Genomic DNA, 19165 nt, shown 5'->3' on the forward strand with positions numbered 1-19165 from the left:
TTGTCTCTCTAATATTTTTGTTGTACAAACAACTGCATTTGTATCCCAAATATGCATTTGCAAACCAGATTAGGAGAAAGAGTTTGATTTTCAATATGTTATAAAATAATAAATAAATAAATAAAGATATCCTATCTCCTAGAACTGGAAGGGACCTTGAAGGTCATCGAGTCCAGCCCCCTGCCTTCACTAGCAGGACTAAGTACTGATTTTGCCCCAGATCCCTAAGTGGCCCCCTCAAGGATTGAACTCACAACCCTGGGTTTAGCAGGCCAATGCTCAAACCACTGAGCTATCTCCCCCCCACCCCCCAAAATGAAAGCAAGAGCTCTAAAATATCATGACATATATTTCCCTCTTCCACAATAATAAGTATGGGCACAGTCCTGCAAGTACCTACTGTTAGGCATAGTGTTCACTGTCATAAATAGTCCCATTGACTTACTGTCATAAGTAGGCCACTTTCATGGGACCATTCATGATAGTAAGCACTGTGACCCATAGAAAAGGTTTGCAAACTTGGGCTTAAGTGTGCTACAGTTTGTATGCAATTTGTACTTGGTGGCTTTCCCCTTAAAAAACTGGGAATCAGAGCTTGGTTTTCATTCTCAGCTGCCATTTCCTCCTCACCCCACTTTTTTAACTTAGTTGTGCACACTGCCTCTTGGATACTTGGATAGTGGTTGGCCCCTAAGTACACGTCCCCAAGGATGGTGCCTCTAGCCTCTACTAGCTAAAAATAATACCAAATCAGAGTCTTACCCAGCCCGGTGTTATATTATTTAACTACCCAATCTCATTAGAAGATAATTTAAATGTTGCAAGCTGTTTGCACAGTGGAAAAAGTAATCCCCTGAAGACATTATTTTTGACTTATCAGGGTGTTAGCAATATACCTATTGCTAAGACCGCTCTAATGCCACACTAACTCATGCATAATATTGGAAGGATTAAGAGCTTTAGTCACAAAACAATGCTGTTAGAGGATTAAATTGCAGAATTTTAAGTAAACTGGTAGCATACCATATAGACACCAGCATTTTTCAGGAAACCTTTTAATTGCTTTCCAAGCACAGTGGAAGAAGTTCATTCTCTCCTCATTGTCGTAGGTAATTGTTGAATGAATAAAGCCAAAGAAAGGTATTTTCTTTCTTCTTGATGGAAGGTTCTCATTTCAGTTCCACATGTGACTTTTAGAAAGAGATTTCACTAGATTGGTTATGTCAGCCCACCAGAAGAAGGACTGAGTCTTAAAATCACATCCACTAATCTGGGAAACCTACCAACAAGAAGTACAAAATGATGAGTTGGTTGGGATATAGTGAGTATGCATATTCATGTCATGCTGTTCCTCTGCTCCCCCTGCAGGATCTTTTGGAGCCAAAAGTTTGCTTGAAATGAACACGTTCTTTGCTCTTTACAGTTTCATTCTCCAGATGGATCATAGGAATGGAGCCAGCACAACATACATGCATGCATTCCTTCACGTTATGTACATGCCTAGGTCAATGAAATATGAATGTGGTTTCCTTGTTGTAGTAGCTGCAGCTTTGAAATTGTTGCAGCCCTTCTTTTGGAGGAGTATGAGTGATTTTTGTTTTGTTAGTGTGATTTCTAAACTACCAGGGCACCAGTTTAAAATTGGAAAATATTATTTTAGAACTGTGGGAAAAGAGATTATAGATTTTATCATATCCAGGATTAACTCCAAACCAATCTTTGTGATTCTCCTTTCCCAAAGAGAAAATAGAATAAATATAATTAACCAAACCATAGCTTAAATTTACAACATACACTAGCAGAAGGGGACACACTCTAGGTCCAGGAGCTGCTTGTTATATAATCTCTGTGGTGTACACATAACATGATGGAAGAGTATGGCATAAATACCTGTTATAGGGTGACAGACCAGTTTTAGATCCATCTTAACAATATGAACCTTTTTGAACCTCTGCCACAGAGTAAGCAAAATGCCTGTTTTTTTCACTTTTTTACTGTTAACCCATAAATATAATATGAAATATAATCTCATTCAGTGCATCTCTAATTCTAATAAGATTCTGTTGTATAACAACTAAATAACTCTGAATTTAATCTTATTACTTATTTATGAGGTCTTCTCAAATGTCATTATGATGTCTGTAATTTACAGTTTTTGAATACTATTTTTTATTTACATATAATACTATGTATTCTCAGATGATGACAGAAACGCCAAAGGTAATCTGCTGGTGCTTACTGATTCAGAATCAAAGTGCTGCCTTGCAGAAAACAGCCTAATAAACTAATTGTATTGCTTCTCTAAACATTTTATATCTGCATATTTTTTCCTATTCTTTAATGAACGTTTTCAAGATTGATTTGAGACTGAACTATATTATTACACATTTTATTTTAAAATGGGTCATACCAAAGTAGTATTTAACTGGAATCATTATATACTACAGGTTGAGAAAATAGAGGCTGTAGGACTTTTGCTATGAAAGTTACTGTAATATTAGCATTTACATTTAGATGCATTCTTCTAATCATAAATCACTTCCAGAGAACTTTTGGCATATTTTCCCTCTCTTTGACTGAAGTAAACTACCAAAAATTTGTTTCTCAAGTCCACTAAACAAAATGTGTTCTATGAACAAAAAATCTTTTAAAAAAACCCTGATATCCCATTTTTGTGTAAGTTGTAAATGTCCCTTTAATTGTGGGGTTGCAATGAAAGCAAAGCATGCTGTGCACATATCAAAACTGATGATGTGTGCTGTTTTGATTTTGAATGTGTTTTTGATGTCCTTGAAAAATCACAGTGGTAGCAGTAAAATTGCTTTAATTAATGAATTGAAGAGCAACAAATCTGCTGAATCAGGCTTATTGATGTAATTATCACTGGAATAGAAAGGAAAAAAATCTGTCAGAGCTCTGGGACTTTATTTTGGTTGTTGTCATTTGAGAGATATTTAAGTACTTTGGAGAAATTTTATATCTTGTAGTTTACAGAAACATTGCTTTTATTTGCTAACAAAAGTAATATTTGATATCCAGACACCATCTTGAGTGTGTGTAATCTAAATAATGGAATGTTCGGTTAAGAAATAGAGATGCTGATACACAAGTTTATATCCATCCTTTGTTAAATATCAGGTTTTATTAACTAGCAATGTGCAATCAGATTCTGATTTAAAGTAACAAGTTATAGTCACAATCACTCTTCGGTGTGTGATCCTGAAAAGTAACCAAATAATTTTTCAACCTTATGAATTAACCTGCCATTTCCATCCTGAGTATCAGGAATGATCATAAGCATCAGCCCTACTGTCCAGGCCAAATTCCAAGTTGGGTAATTACATTCTGAATGCAGCTGGTCGGGAATTCTTTGAAGTGTTTTTTTGTCAGAAAATACTGATTTGGCAAAACCAGAATTGTTTGTGTGAAAAAGTCGATTTTGTTGAATTTCCCGTTTTGAAAAAATTGTGGATTTTTTTTTTAATTGTTGGAATGTCCCATTGCAACATTTTCTAAAGTTCTTTTTTTAGATTGGAACAGCTTTTCCTTTTGAAAGGACAACTGTTTCCCATCCAGCTCTACTTCTGCATGCCTCAATGTCTTCCATAGTTTCTATTGCGTGTGCCCCATTCTTCTCTAAAATTGTTGTGCAGTGTTGCTGTATACAGTTAACTGTTGCATTCTCATATCTGCCCATGGGTGTTCGTATTTGAGTCCTGAATAAACAGAGGTGATCAAAAGGCTGATCCAAACCCCATTGAAGCCACTCAGCATCTTTCTATTGACTTCTTCAGTCGGCTTTAATTAAGCACTAAGTGTATAGAGTAGTTTGTAGATTCTGTAAAGCACTTTGAAGCTTTCAAAAGGTTAATTAACCTCTTATATAAAAAGGATTATTTTATACAGTTACAAAAGTAATCATGCAGGATTTGGGACTGAAAAGGAGCAATAGTGTAAACTATAGATCACATGAGACATTTTTGAACAATGTTTTTTCATTGTTTCTCAAGTCCAGGATGGAATTTAGAGAGGGAGACCCACCCTAGAACCGCCAATATAACCTGGTAGTTAGGGCATTCACATGGGATGTTGGAGATCCAGGTTCAAGTCTCCTGTGCTGCAGAGTGCTGGTAGTGATTATTGCACGTGTACTAATTATGGAAACTATGTTTAAAGTCTTATGTAATGGCTGAACAGGAGACAGAGAAAACCACCTCCTTCTCCACTATAATCAGGAGACTTGGATTCTGTTCCTGGCTCTGCCACTGGTCTACTGTGTGATATTGGACATTCACTTTACCATGTCTCGGTTTTCCTATCTGTAAAATGAAGATAATGATATTTACCCACCTTTGTAAAGTTCTTTGACATTTATGGATGAAAAGCACTATATAAAAGTTGAATATCATTATGGTGTCTATGAGGGCCCAATGAACAATAGTAGATAGCCTGGTGAACCTGGGCTTTAGTTGCTCTGAAATGGAACTGAATATTTCTTGTTGTGGGGAGTTTTCTGTGTAGTCTGGAAATAGGATTGACTAAATTCGGACTGGACTGGCCACATTTGTGGCTAATAGAACCAAGTCAGGAGGAATAAGCTTAACCCAACTTTTCTTGCTGAGTTTCAGACAATTCCTTTGTTGTGATCTGAATATGCTAGGGACCTGTAAATTAGACCTTGATCCTTATGATGGTAAAATCTACAGCAGAAGGTATGGGGTTCTTTTGTGGAGATTTAGAGCCCCTCCCCACAAAGGCAACCTAGCCTGGCATCACTCAAGGCCCCTGCTCAAGGTTCTTAATGTTAGTCTGTTACCTTCCCAATGGCCAGAAATTGGAGCTTGAATGAGAGAAAATTTTTGTTGAGGCTCAGATGAGACAAGATGGAAACAATGATAATAGGCAAAGAGAAGCACTTGGAGAAGGTGGCAGGGTTGATACCTTTCCCTGATATTGACAGTAGATGCCAAAGGTGTGCCTGTTAAGATGGTTCATTATATCTGTAATTCTTCTGGATTCCTGAATTCTCCTAGGCCTGATCCACACTAACCCCCCACTTCGAACTAAGGTACGCAACTTCAGCTACGTTGTTAACGTAGCTGAAGTCGAAGTACCTTAGTTCGAACTTACCGTGGGTCCAGACGCGGCAGGCAGGCTCCCCCGTCGATGCCGCGTACTCCTCTCGTCGAGCTGGAGTACCAGCGTCGACGGCGAGCACTTCCGGGATCGATTTATTGCGTCTAGACAAGACGCGATAGATCGATCCCAGAAGATCGATTGCTTACTGCCGGACCTGGAGGTAAGTATAGACCTACCCCTAGAGTCCCACATGACTTCAGTGACTGAAATAGCGTTTTGCTATCAGGGTTTGGTTAGAAAATAGCACCAAATTCTCTTTGATATAGACTTTGCTACAGTCAGTCCTGCCTCTGACTTTCTGATTGGATGATTGCAATGCATTGTGTAGGGAGCACCCAGAAACTGCAGTCAGCGGGGAATTCTGCAGCTCACTTGCTTAGGCGCTTTAGCTACAAAGAACATATTTCACCTATTCTTCACTTACTGGATGTACTTGCTTTTTATTTGCTTTCAATACAGTGCAAGGAGGTTTTTAGTGTATAAAACTCAGTACTGTTGGGTCCTGAGAGCTTGTGACAGTTGATATCAGATTATATGTGTGTGCTAACAGCCCCTAGATTTACATTGTTAAGGAGTAGGCACAGGCTGTTATCAATTAAGGGCCCTCAACTCTGTGATCAATTCCTGCCATTGGTCCACCAAAGCTGCAGTTTATTGACCCTAGGGCAGGATGGAAGGCTAATTGAGCCACACAGGCTTTTAAAGTGTGGGGAGGCTGTGATACTATGGTACTGTTGAGTCCTTTTGGTTAGTATCAGTGGTGCAAGTAAGCCAGTATGGTCAGGTATGCCGTACCATTAAGACATTTACTGCCAGTACACCGTACTGGAAAATACGTTTTCAGAACCTCAGGGCTCTCCCGGGAACTGCAGTGGCGAAAGGAGAAGAACGTGGGGCTGCTGCTCCCAGGAGCCAGTGTCCTGTGCCAGCAGCTCCTCTGGTGTGGCTGTACCGTCCCCAATCCTTCCACACAGCTGTGTCTACTGTCCGGGGTCTGTACAGCCCCGCCAGAGGTGAGGGCTGGGGGCGGTACAGCTGCGCCAGAGGAGCTGCCGGCGCAGGGAGCTGGCAGCCCCACATTCTGCTCCTTTCACCACTGAGGTTCCCGGGAGAGCCCTGCGGTTCAGCGGATACCAATTTCTGTCTGGAGATATCCACATCTGCAGGTATAAATTTGTATCTGCACAGGGCTCTTGTCACGGAACATTTTTTGTGGGGTGGCGGGAGCAGCACCATACCAGTAAGAGTTAAAATCTACTTGCACCACTGGTTAGTATTAATGTGTCGTGTTATTTTTAAGTGTTAAATGGTGTTTATTCCCATTTTACAGCTATAGAGTGATATTTGGGTCCTCTCAAAAAATCAGCAGGCCTGCAACCTCTTTTTCCCTACAGAATCCAAATGAATGCTGGGGTGGATAGGTGTTGAGGGGAAAATTCAAGGACAAACTTCAAAACCTCAGGTCGGTTTGCATTTTTAAGGTTATAATGCTTTCTCTCTCATTTCCCTTCTCTTTTTAATTGAAAACTGAAGTTAGCGCTGGCAAAACCGAGTGTGCCCCACAGCCACAGGCTTTGTGGTTCCTAGAGGCCAGCTCTATGAAGCTGGGAGACGTGACCAACTTTGTTTTCTCTGCATCAATTAAACTTAATATCTGGATGTTTAGTATAAACAGTCAAAAGAATTCCATAAAAATGTTTCAGGAACTGATAGGTGTTAAGTAGGGTAATTGATAGTTTGTACCTGTTGCAAAAAAAAAAAAAAAAGAAAGACTGAAATAATATTGTATTGTGGGGAAAAAAGGTCTTGTCTTTTTTAGAAAGCAAAATGAGCAATGCAGAACAGTATTTCTATCTACAGTCCCAAAACTCCAACAGATACGTCTGCTTATACCAGACCTGTAACATGAATGGTGAGGCCAGACTCCTGTATTTAATTGTATGTAGTAGATTCCCCTGAATAAGGAAAGTCCTGCCCCATCATGTCATATTCCCCGCCTATACTGGATATGGGAGCAAACTGAAAGCCCAAGTCATTGCTGTCCCAGGATTGTGGGAATGACTATTGCTTATTAAAAACATTATCCTGAATGTCACCTAATGATGATATCTCTGAGAGAAGACAAATCAGCAAATTACTGGCTTTCTTTTCCCATTGTCTTATACTATCAACAGATAGCTTTTCCCACACACTCCCTTAACATTACCCAACTCCTCCCTCTGCCCCATAAATTTCCCCTTTCATAGTGGTATGAGAATACTTATCAGCTCTCAATACTGAAGAGATTTATTATACCTGCAAGCTTGACTACACTGCCATTCCTTCTTGTCATCCTGATGCTTTCAAGCCAGTTTCAGTATATCTCTCTATCATTCAGCCTGCTGTCTCCAAGTTATCAGCAGTTGGTCGTAGCTGCCAACTGAGCTTCTCCTGCTTACATATTGTCCTCCCACACATCAGTTTGCGGTGATCTTCCCCCTGCCTTCGCTGATGCCATCATTATGAATGGACCCACCTAAACTCCACACTGCAGCTTTATTCACTAAGGTGCCAGGAATTTTGCAGGGTCTTGGGTAAGAGCCATTGTTTTCTTCCTCTGCAAAATGTATTAGAAAGCTCTAAAACAGTGTCACGATAGATTGCGTTAGTGGCCTTCCTGCCAGGTCCTCTCTTCCCATCATCTTTCCTATCTCAACCCCTGGAAAAACTTGGAGGCTGAAATACTCTTTTTGTGGCCTCAGAAAAAGCAACTAGTTTTGCTGCTCTGCAGGCTCTTTAATCTCTGTTCCTTGCTTGCAAAAAAGCCTTTCCTGCCTTGTCTTCTCTATTTACAGCATCATACATATGTTAGCCCTAAGAAGTGGGATACTGTCTGTTTCTGGCAAACCTCTCCTTTTTTCCTTTTAATTGGAATCACAGCTTACCAGGTAAGAAATGGTTTCCCTCAACCACTCCCCCCTTAAACTCCTAAATTTAAAGTAAATTATTTTTGTTGTTTTTTTTAATTAATTTTCTTTGAAGGTATAAATAGACTCCAAAACCACCTAAACTTAGGAGAGTATTGGATTGTCTATACTCCCAATAACAGTATTACACAATACTTGAAGTCAGTAAGCTCAGTGCAGGAGTCCACCCACATGAAGGAGCTTGCAGTATCAAGGTCTGAACGGGCAGTGAAGCATCTCTGCTTTTTTTTTTTTTTTTTAATCTATATATCGAATCTATATGTCATGTAGATATATACACATAGTGAAGACCTTTACCTGTATGCACAAAAGTGAGTGTTTTGAAACCTAGGCTGTGTACTATAATTTTATATCAAATAAAGATGACTAAAATTTGTAAAGTATATTAACATAAAATGAAATCCAAAAAGTGATGCTCAAGAGTATATATTGTTGCACAAACTAAGCACTTACCAGATGAATCTTATTTATAATGCTATTCTTTATGGGAACACACTTGACTAGGGCATAAAGGGTGTGGTGGCCGCGACCTTCCCTCTGTTCCCTCTGACCACCGGTGGCGGCAAGATGGAACCTGGAAAATGTCTGTCTTGCTAGTTCTTAGCTTTGCCTAACCCTTCTACAAACTTTATGAATTTCTTCAGAACTCTTTTGATTACCTTGATTTTAGACCACTGTGATTATATTGACCTGATCAGAATAGTGATGGCTAGAACCCCTGGTACTGAGAATACCATACATGTTGGTGCCACCCGTAGAAGAAGTCTGTTCCTTTTGCCATCATCAGGGCATAATGGTGAGAAGAAATGGTCCTTGCCAGCTTGTCAGGACTGGCACTGAACTGAATGATACCCAATGAACCAATTAGTTATACGATATGTCACGATGGCACTGTTGGGGTTACTGGTGTCCACCATTTTAGGCACTGAGACGCTAGTCTCCACCGCACTTGAGTAAGAGGTCACTCTTCTTTTCAGTGTCACTGATTAGAAGGTCTACACTAGAGTATTCTATTGGGAGGAACAGGATCCCGGGGTACAGCAATATTAGTACCCCACTATCGCTGCCTATGGACCTCTTGTCTAAATACCCCGATGATGCAATATCCTCAGCACTGGTACTAGTCCCTGATGACTTCTTGTATGGATCACCATAATGCTAGAGAAAGAGATGACATTGATATAAGAGAAATCCTAAAAGTTATTTGACATCCTGTCAGCTTCTGGTACAGTCAGGTTTTGCTCTCCTCATGTATCGGGGACTGCTTGACACAGTTAAGGCCTTGTGCCACAATAACTTCCAATGTGGAATGGGCTGGAAGAGATTTCAAGAACCTCCAGTAGGATAGGAGTACTTTTATACTCATCCCAAACGAGTTTTCTTAGGCCTGGTCTACACTACGACTTTAATTCGGATTTAGCTGCGTTAATCCGAATTAACCCTTCACCCGTCCACACTACAGAGCCAGTTAATTCGAATTAAAGGGCACTTAAAATCGATTTCTGTACTCCACCTCGACGAGCGGAGTAGCGCCTAAATCGATTTTGTTAATTCGAATTAGAGTTAGTGTGGCCGCACACCACGGAATTAATGTGGTTAAAGTAATGGGGTAGTGTGGCCGCACACCACCGAATTAATGTGGTTAAAAACCGAATTAATGTGCTTAGTGTGGCCGCGCACAATCGAATTTATACAACCTGTTTCCCAAATTCGAATTATCTAAATTCGGATTAATCCTGTAGTGTAGACATACCCAAAGTCATGTCATGTCATGTCAGTGGTACAGGATAAATGACTTGACTAAAGAAGTCTGACTCCTCTGCTTCCATAATGCCATCCATGTCCCATAGGAAGTATCTCGTATTCATAGTGAAGTCCAACCATTATCAATACAGGGTTCTTCCTTGTTGACTCTCCTTAGCACCAAGAGTATTCACAAAATGTCTGCCAATTGTAACAGCACGTTTAAGAAAAGTGGGAATCCATGTCTATCTGAAACTGGATGATTACCTGATCGGAGGCAGGTCCTTGTGAATTACAAGAAATTGTCCTTCATACCATTATAGTTGATAGAGTTCAAAGACATGTGATTGACTCCAAAGGTCGACTCCTACCTGCCAGAGGTTGCTGACTATGACACTTGCCACTGACACATCCGGAACAAGCCGTGGTACCCACTTTAACCACTTACACATGCAAGTAATATGGTGTCAGGGCTGCCTAAATTACATATGAACATTCTCAAGCTGAGAGCCATCAGACTAGCCTGCACAGCATTCCTGCCTGTTCTGTATAAGTCCATGGGGAAAATCCTGTGTAATAAGGAAAGTAATGGCATACCATTAGCTTTGGAAATGCTGTCAAAGCATTTCTACCAAACCAATGGATGTTTGATCGCTAATTCACGTTGTTTCTGTCCTTTGCCAATTCGGACTGTATGATTTGGAGGTTGTCTCTCTGTTTCATTTTTGGAGACTTTGTGCATAACATGGCAAATTGTGTTAGAACAATAATGTAGAAAAGTAATATATAATAGCTAATCTTTGATTTCTAAAATTCAAAAAAGTAGTGATATATCATTCTTCAAGAGATAAGTATTGTGTGGTATGTAGGAAGTATTGGTATGTAATGATATTTTGTGTTATACAGTTCACACTGTCTGTAGGCCACTAAAGGTGGAGTAGTTGTGATGAGCTCAAATAGCAGCATCTAAAATCAGTATACTAGAAGCAGTCATATAAAACTGGGAGGGCAATAAAATGTTGAATTCCATAAATACAGTTAATCTCTGCCATTTTCAGTATTATGGAGGAATTTAGTTTAATGATGTATATGAGCTAATATAAGGGTATTTGTATCTTCTCTACTTTATCAACATTGATTGTTTGGGGAAAAAGTGTTTTCTAGGAGGCTTCATGCTCAGGCCTGAGAAGGTGAAGCAAACTCATTCCAACCTTAATACATTGACAATATAATGAAAGAAGGGGTGGGAGAGAGAAAGCAGAAGGAGAGGGGTAGTGAGTGATGCTGACAGAGGAAAAGCTAGTGATAGTCTACATTAGAAAAAAGTTGCACTGATTTAAAATTAATCTAGTTAAATTGCTGCAAACCCCTAGAATATGTGCATTTAAACTCATTTAAACCTCTCTTAAACTGTTTTTGTTTAATTCGGTAATTTACTGACTTAAATTAATACAGGTCAGGTTTAAGTCAGTCTTTATACTAGGGTTTTGCACCAGTGTAACTAGATCCATTTAAAATAGTTAAGTTGCACTGGTGTAACTCCTTTAATGTATATCTGCCCTTAGAAAAGGAGCTAGGAGAATAATGAAGAGAAGAAAAAATGAGAGAATGAGGAGTGATACATAAAAAGAGTGGGGGGAAAGGGCAGACATGTTTGGAAGGGACATCAGATACCTCCCTCCACTACTGTCCATATTAAAATTGGTTAAAAAAGTATTTCCCCTCAAAGTAGCATATCCACAAAAATGGTGCCTAAAAAAGAGCAAAGGGGAGAAGATCATTCAACACTTCCTTGACCTATAAAGCCAGTTTCTTTGTCAGTTTAGTACTAATATTTCTTATGGGACCTGGTAAATAAATAAATATATTTTTTGTTTAGAACTATATATAGAAACATAAATCACCTGCATTTTCTCTGTAATTTTGTTTCTGCCTAATGGTGTTATATGCGGAACAGTATATCCAGCCAATAAACGGTATTATGTCTCGCAAAAAAATTAAACATGTTTTATTGTCAATTTGTCTGAGAGGCTTTTTTTTTCTGCTTCAAAGGCTGGAGATGAAGTGAATACCTTCTATAGACTAAGACATTCAGCATTTAAAAATGTCAGGGTTGTATTCATTAAAAACTTTAGATGACAACCAAATTAACTTGAAGCAGGTCACATTAGCGGAGTGAAAGGTACATAAAGCTCTAGCATTACCATTGTAGCATCCATAGCTCCTCAAATGATTCAATATTTTTGCATTAGGAGATAAAATTACTGAGCACTGGATCTTGTTTCTCAGATACATCAACAAATTATAATATGCGTTCAGAGTGGTTTCAAAGAAACTGGATTTGAGGGCACTCTTGCCAAGTTAGAGGGAGGGTAATGCACTACTTACTGGGAACCAGAGTTTCAAGTTTGCTGCTTTCTATGCCGAGATTGCATATTTTGTGAGCATTACAGATGTGGTGTTTGCAGCTCCTGAAGACAGTTTGCCATGCTGTACATATTGGGGAATTTGGTTAGTTTCTGGTAGGGATTTTGCTTAATTCCCTGCAACTCAGTATAGAAGAAACCAGGGTCTCGCGAGAATGGACTCTAACAACATTCTTACTGGAATCAGAACAGTGCTGTGCCAGAAAGGAACACCTTCCAGACAAAACAGTGGTTGGGACTGAGACAGAGAGAGTCACAACTGGTAGCTTTCTTTGCCCATTTTTCAGGTCTCTGACTCCCTGATGGTCTAGTGCACTGGTTCTCAAACCTTTGTACTGGTGACCCCTTTCAAATAGCAAGCCTCTGCGTGCGATCCCGCCCTTATCAATTAAAAACACTTTTTTTATATATTTAACATCATTATAAATGCTGAAGGCAAAGTGGGGTTTGGGTGGGGACTGACAGCTCGTGACCCCCCATGTAATAATCTCACGATCCCCTCAGGGGTCCCAACCCCCAGTTTGAGAACCCCTGGTCTAATGGGATATCTCTCAACATCTTTCCATCTGTTGGTATGGCTGTGATGGAGCTGTAAATCAATGCAGGCAATGCAGTGGCTGTTGAATTTCAAAAAGTATTAAACTACCTCTTTGCATCAGTCTCAGGTACTCAGGCACTTTGCCAACTAGAAGCATTCTCCACACTCACTATGGTCTCTATTAACATCAAACCAAGAAAAGTAACATTCATGAAAAAGTGGTACAAGACCTTCTAGAGAAATAATTTTATCATCACTATTATTTCTTTGATATAACTTTTTTGTAGTTTCTTACCTGCTTGGGATTAGTTGTGAAGAATTTCACCTCCTAAATAATATTTTGTAAGAAATATCACCTACATTGAAAATTTGCAGTTGTTCTTCGAGTGATTGCACATATCCATTCCCAAGTAGGTGTGCGTGCGCCCCAAGCACAGTCATTGGAAATTTTTCCCTCGGTGGTATCCGTTGGGTTTGCTCTGGCACCCTCATGCCACGTGCCCATAGCACCAGCATAAATGATCTGGCCAACTCCACACCCCTCAGTTCCTTCTTACCTCCATGAAGGTCACTGAAACTGTTCTCCTTTCCCTTGCAAGTTTCTCAGTGGACTTTATCTCTCTGTTATTTGTGTGTAGTTCTCAGTGTCACTGTTAAGTCTTAGCTGTTAGTTTAGTTAGTTTCTCCAGATTTTAGCAGAGTCTCGTCCACTCCCAGTACCGAGGCATGCCTCAATTGCTGGGCTGCAAGCCTTGTGCCACTTGCAACAAGGCTATGTCCCTAAGCAACCTGTACTTCAGTTGCCTTAAGTGCTTGGGTGAGGGTCACATCGGAGGCCATTGCAAAATGTGCGCACTTCAAGCCCCATACCAAGAAGGACCGGGAGGCTAGGTTGAAGTCCTTGCTGATGGAGGCAGCGCTGAGACCTTCCTCGAAGCCATGCCAGTCAGACTCTGCACCAAGCCCCTCAGTCTTGGTGAGGAGCGCTCCTCCCACTTTCTGGGAGGCACGGCCCCATTCACCATTGCCGATCCTGATGAAGAAGCAGAAGATGCTGCTGACTGAGAGAGGATGTTCCCTGACCCCAAGAATTACCAAGCACAGACACCAGAGCAGAGTGTGTCCTACGTCAGGCCACTCCTTGGCTCTGGCAGGTCAGCAGTTAATGCCATTGTCTCCAGCACCATGCAATGGAAGATCTGCATGGTGCTGGTGCTATTACGATGCCATCCATGCCAGAGGATTTCGCTGCTGCCAGGGACCTGCTCTCACTGTTGGTGCTGGTGTCACTGGCAGCACAAGAGTCAGTGCTGTCAGTGCCAGCGAGCAGAAGGGAGCATGTGGCCACCAGTTACTGTTCCATACCAAGGCCATCTATCCAAAGGGAATCCGGCCATATTGGCCATGTCCTGACTTCCCCACTCCAGTACCATTGAGAACCACTCTGCCGTGTTTGCCAGGCAGAGACTCTTCATCTTCAGAGTTGGAGGTGAGGTTGTATTCCTCCTGTCCCAGGAGTCAGCACCGACCTTGAGGAGCGTCAGGCTTATCTGGTGATGAACCTGAGCCAGGGAATGCCATCAGGTCCTTGGCCTTCTGGTCACTGGCTCGTACCCCTGCAGTCGCCTTTTTGGAATCCACTCCCATTCAATGGCCTCTGAAAGAAGAACTCTGCCACCACTTTGGGCAGAGCCCTCTCCGGGCTTCAATACCAAGGCTGGTGCTGAGTACCAGGAGCTGGCGCTGCAAGATCCAGTCAGTGCAGAAGGTGAGGAGGAGTGCCCTCAGCCGGAGTGGGCATGTTGCCTTCCCACGATAACTACAAGGCCCACCAGGAGTTGCTGAAAAGAATGGCTCAAAATTTGGGCATACAAGTGGAGATAGTAAAGGAGTTCTCCCATAGTTTTGTTGACATCCTGACCACAGTATGGGCCCATCGAGAGTAACCCCTGTGAGTTCCTATATACTTATACCCTGTACCAGGATCCCTGGTGGTCTCTGCTTCAAATGAACAAAATCAATAGTGTTCTCAGGGGGTGACCACCCCAGCCAAAGGACTTAAAAACGCTGGACTTGTTTAGTAGAAAGGTCTACTTGACTAGAGCTCAGGATCACTAATCAATAAACATTCCTGAGCAGATATGACTTCAGCACGTGTTCTCCAGGTTCAAGTTTAAGGACTCGCTTCCACAAGAAGCCAGGCTGGAGATCTCCTCATTGGTGGAGAAAGGGAAGCCTATAACAAGGGCTTCCCTGCAGGCGGCCATGGATGCTGCGGATTTGGCAGCTGGCCTCTGCATATGTAGGAACTCATGGTTCCAGTCCTCAGGCCTCTGCTGCAGGAGGTTCAACAAACCCTCCAGGACCTGCCTTTTGAGGGCACTTCACTCTTTTCAGAGCAGACTGATGTGAAGCTCTATGGCCTGAAAGATTCCAGGACAACCCTTAAGTCCCTGGGTTTGTATACCCCGGCAATGTCAAGAAAGCACTATACATCTCAGCAATCCTCCCAATACTTCCTTCTGCCCATCTGGCAGGACTCATAGAGGAAAAGTAGCAGGAGCTTTAGACGAAGATCACTACCCCCTTCCTCCTTGACATCAATACCTAACCCTCCCAGGCATTCAGGGGGCTCTAAGTATGCCTTTTAATGGGATGCTTGAGGATGCCGTACCAGTCTGTATTTCTGGATCCTGTTTCCCCTCTGTTTGCAGACCGCCTGTCCCACTTCCTCCGGGCATGGTCCTGTATTACTATGGACTGTTGGGTGCTGAGGTTGGTGGAAGTGGCTGTACCCTTCAGTTCAGTTCTTCCTTCCCTGTCCCTCTTCAGGGACCCCTCTCATGAGCAGCTTCCTATGGGTGGGAACCATGGAAGAGGTTCCACAGAATCTAAGGTGTTGGGGGTTCTACTCCTGTTATTTCATAATCCCGAAAGCTAAGAGTGGTCTGAGGCCTATTCTAGACCTGCGCCAGCTCAACAGCTACCTCAAGAGGCTAAAGTTCCACATCGTCTCATTGGCTTCCATTATTCCCTCCCTAGACCCAGGGGACTGGTATGCCGCCCTCAATTTGAGAGACTCCTACTTTCACATTCTGTCCTTCCAAGGGCACAGAAGGTGTGACAGAATTCCCAGGGTGAAACCTGGACTGTGGGACCACTGAACCCTCTGTCCCACTCACGCTGTGATGCTGTTGTCAACTTTCAAACTTCTGGCAGGCACTTCACTTACACAGATATCCACAGGCAGGGATACACTCAACTGAGTTACATAAGTGCTTTGCCAGCCACTCATGAACCAACAATAGGGAGGCTCCAGGCAATTCCCACCAGGTCCCCAGCCCTGCACCCCAGAACTGTACCATCTTGACCTGCTCAGAAATCTAACCAGTGTTAGTTCATTACCCAGCCCGCCCCTTCCTCGATGTGGAGAGGAGACACACTCGCCTTTGTAAACTGAGCTGGGATTTCCCAAGCACTTCAACCAAAGCACAGTGTTTTAGGTAAAATTAAATTAAAACAGATTTATTAACTACTGAAAGATAGATTTTAATTGATTATAAGCAATAAGCATAGAGATCAAAGTTGGTTACCTAAGAAATAAAGGTAAATTCACAATCTGAGTTCTATAAACTAAAGAGGATTTGAATCGAGCAGTGTCTCACCCCGATAGATTGTACAAAAAGGTCACAGATCTTCAATTCACAGGCTCAGGGCATGCACACATCTACTCTGGAATGGACTAGTGCAGCACATCTCAAAGAACAGGTATGGAAAGGAAAATAACTTTTTTCCCCACATAGTACTATTGCCTTGATTTGCTTATGTTGCAAATGAAAATGAGAGACTAGATCTCAGGCCAGCCAAGACTCTAGTGAATGTTTTATCATGTAACACTCCTTTAGCCCAGTTTGGCATGATTGTCAATCTGTGTTCAAAAGAGTTCCATGGCAATATCTGAAGTAGAAAATGTGAATGAGATGATTAGGCAGGCTGGTGTGAAGAAGTTTATCAAGTGTTATCTTTTACTATGTCTGGCTCTAGTCATTGATATTACTACTTTATTTTCATGAACCTCACATTTAACTAAGATTTGAGTATGTATGAGTATGAGGAGATACACAGTTCTCATCCATTCTGCATAATTGACCAGCTAAATACATTAGAACTAGTATGCTATCCAGCTTACTAACCTGATGCTAAATTTAGAATCATACATTGAGGGAAGGCTTTGAGAGGAGGGCAGATGTAAGTATTAGTTTTGAATTTTTACAAACCTGATCTGGTCAGGCAGCTGCCCGTCCCACCTGCCCTGTGAATAAAAAGTGCCAAGAAACTCTGTGTGTAGAGAACACTTATGAAAGCTAGACTCTTGTTGGAGTCAGTTAAGTGAAACCACACAGCTTGGGCGAGGGTTGTTTTTTTGTCGGTGAGACCAACACAATTATTTGATTTTAAAATGAGTTAAAGAAATATCTAAGCTTATAATTCCTGTTGAAAAAGCATAGATTGAAATAACTTTATAATTAAGCAGTTCATTGTGGTAGATGGTGGTTGCCTAAGCATCAAAGTAAGAAATGTAAAAATCTACCTGGTAATTTAGTAAAGTGGCTCTTCAATTAAAAGTATGCCATATTATAAACAAATCGCAAATATCCGTTAACATTTTGCAGAATCAGAGAGCTATAGTTTTGAAGCTTTTTTATGTTTCATTGTATTAACATTAAATCTCTACAAGAATGACAGGCTGCAGTAAGTGGATCCCAGGTTGGTCTTGGGATCTGCAGAGCCGGCTGTTCCAAAGCTCAGATAATTCTTCTTTTTAATATTGGAGAGATCCTTTTGCATTTGACAGAACATGCCAGCCCTTTGTACTGCCCAGTGCTGATGGTTTTTTTGAAAGGAGAGCAGCTTAATAATTTATTAACTGCTACATTTCCTTTGGGCTTTATCTGTGTGATGCTGTTGTCACTGAACACTGTAAATACACAGAAGTTAACAGAAGCACATCCTTTAAGAAAGCTATGGTCTTTCTTTGTTGGCAAGGTCTCCTCTGAGAGCTCTTGTTGGTTTACCTGGTTGGGAAGCAGAAGAAAATGTTCTGATTTGTAAAGTAGGATTGCTATATCAGTTTTTAGTTTGCTAACATGCTCTAGCCCACATGGTATGATATTTAGCATACTAATGACATTATACTGTACCTGTTTGAAGTAATTTTAAGCTGTTTATTTATATATGTTTATAGTAGAATTCAAAAAATAACAATCCTTCATTAGCCACTATCACTGTACATACCATGTTTGATTTTTCAGGATGTTAGGAGGTCTTATCCTGTAAAAGCAATATATTGTTTATATTATGTATATATAATGTGTATTAAATTCTATTAGTTATGTAGTCTAAAATCCAAAAACTTTAATGATGCTCTATATCAAGGAGCTTTCATATTTACATTAGATAATCTTTGTACTAAATCTAGGAGTCTTTTTGTGCATTCTACATACTGGGAGTCGAATCTGTGCTTTAAAGCTCTGCATAGGCACATACTGAAATGCTGTAGCCCACAGCAACCGTGAAATGCAACTTTTGCACCTCCTCCTGGCTCTTTGATATCTCAGAAAGTTCACTCTTGATTGTACCTTCATGGCTCAAACTGAAGAGGGGAACATTCCAGGTCGGGAGGCTAGGTCTATCCTCTCCCTGATCCTGATGCCTTCATTCATCTGGCGTCTCATAGATTACACCTTCATCTGGCAGGAATAACTTGCATGGACAGATATTGTGTGAGGCTGTAGCCAGTCTGAATACTGATTTTATAATGTTAATATGTGGTTGTCTGCACACTCGGGCTGATCCAGGAGGCGTTAAATATCCCTCCACATTTTATTCCTGTGGAAATTCTATGCCACTGTACATGCACAGAATTCATATCCCCTGCAGATTTTTTTCTTCACAGAAATATATTCCGCTGGAGAGGCGCTACAGTTACGTCTTTCACACAACAGGGGCTGCTGTGGTGCCAGCAGCCGATAGGGAGAGAGCAGAGTCTGCTTTTCTCACAGCAACATGTCTGCAGGGCCAGGTGAGGGGGTAATGAGATATGGGGGGAACATACAGAGTGGAGCACATAGGGCTGCTGGAGGGTCACATAGACTTGCGTTCAGAAGGGTTAGTGGAGGGGGAGATACTGGAGCGGGGGTTGAATGGGAGTGGGGATGCGGGGACACCAGGGGTTTCAGGGCCACATGGGGACACAGTTCGGGGGGTGGCTGAGTACCGGTCTAGGAACACATGAGGATAAGGTGTGGGTGTGGCTGAATGGTGGTGCAAGGACACATGGGGATGGGATGCAG

At 41.5% G+C, this 19165-nt stretch overlaps 1 protein-coding gene across 3 annotated transcripts in view; it reads left to right on the forward strand.

Annotated features, from left to right (window-relative positions):
- Positions 1-19165, forward strand: part of TENM3 (teneurin transmembrane protein 3) — a 665511-nt gene that overhangs the window by 189752 nt on the left and 456594 nt on the right. The window lies entirely within an intron of this gene.

Source organism: Terrapene carolina, unplaced genomic scaffold, assembly GCF_002925995.2.
Source record: "Terrapene carolina triunguis isolate 2854851 unplaced genomic scaffold, T_m_triunguis-2.0 Scaffold66, whole genome shotgun sequence".
NCBI classification, from domain to species: domain Eukaryota; kingdom Metazoa; phylum Chordata; order Testudines; family Emydidae; genus Terrapene; species Terrapene triunguis.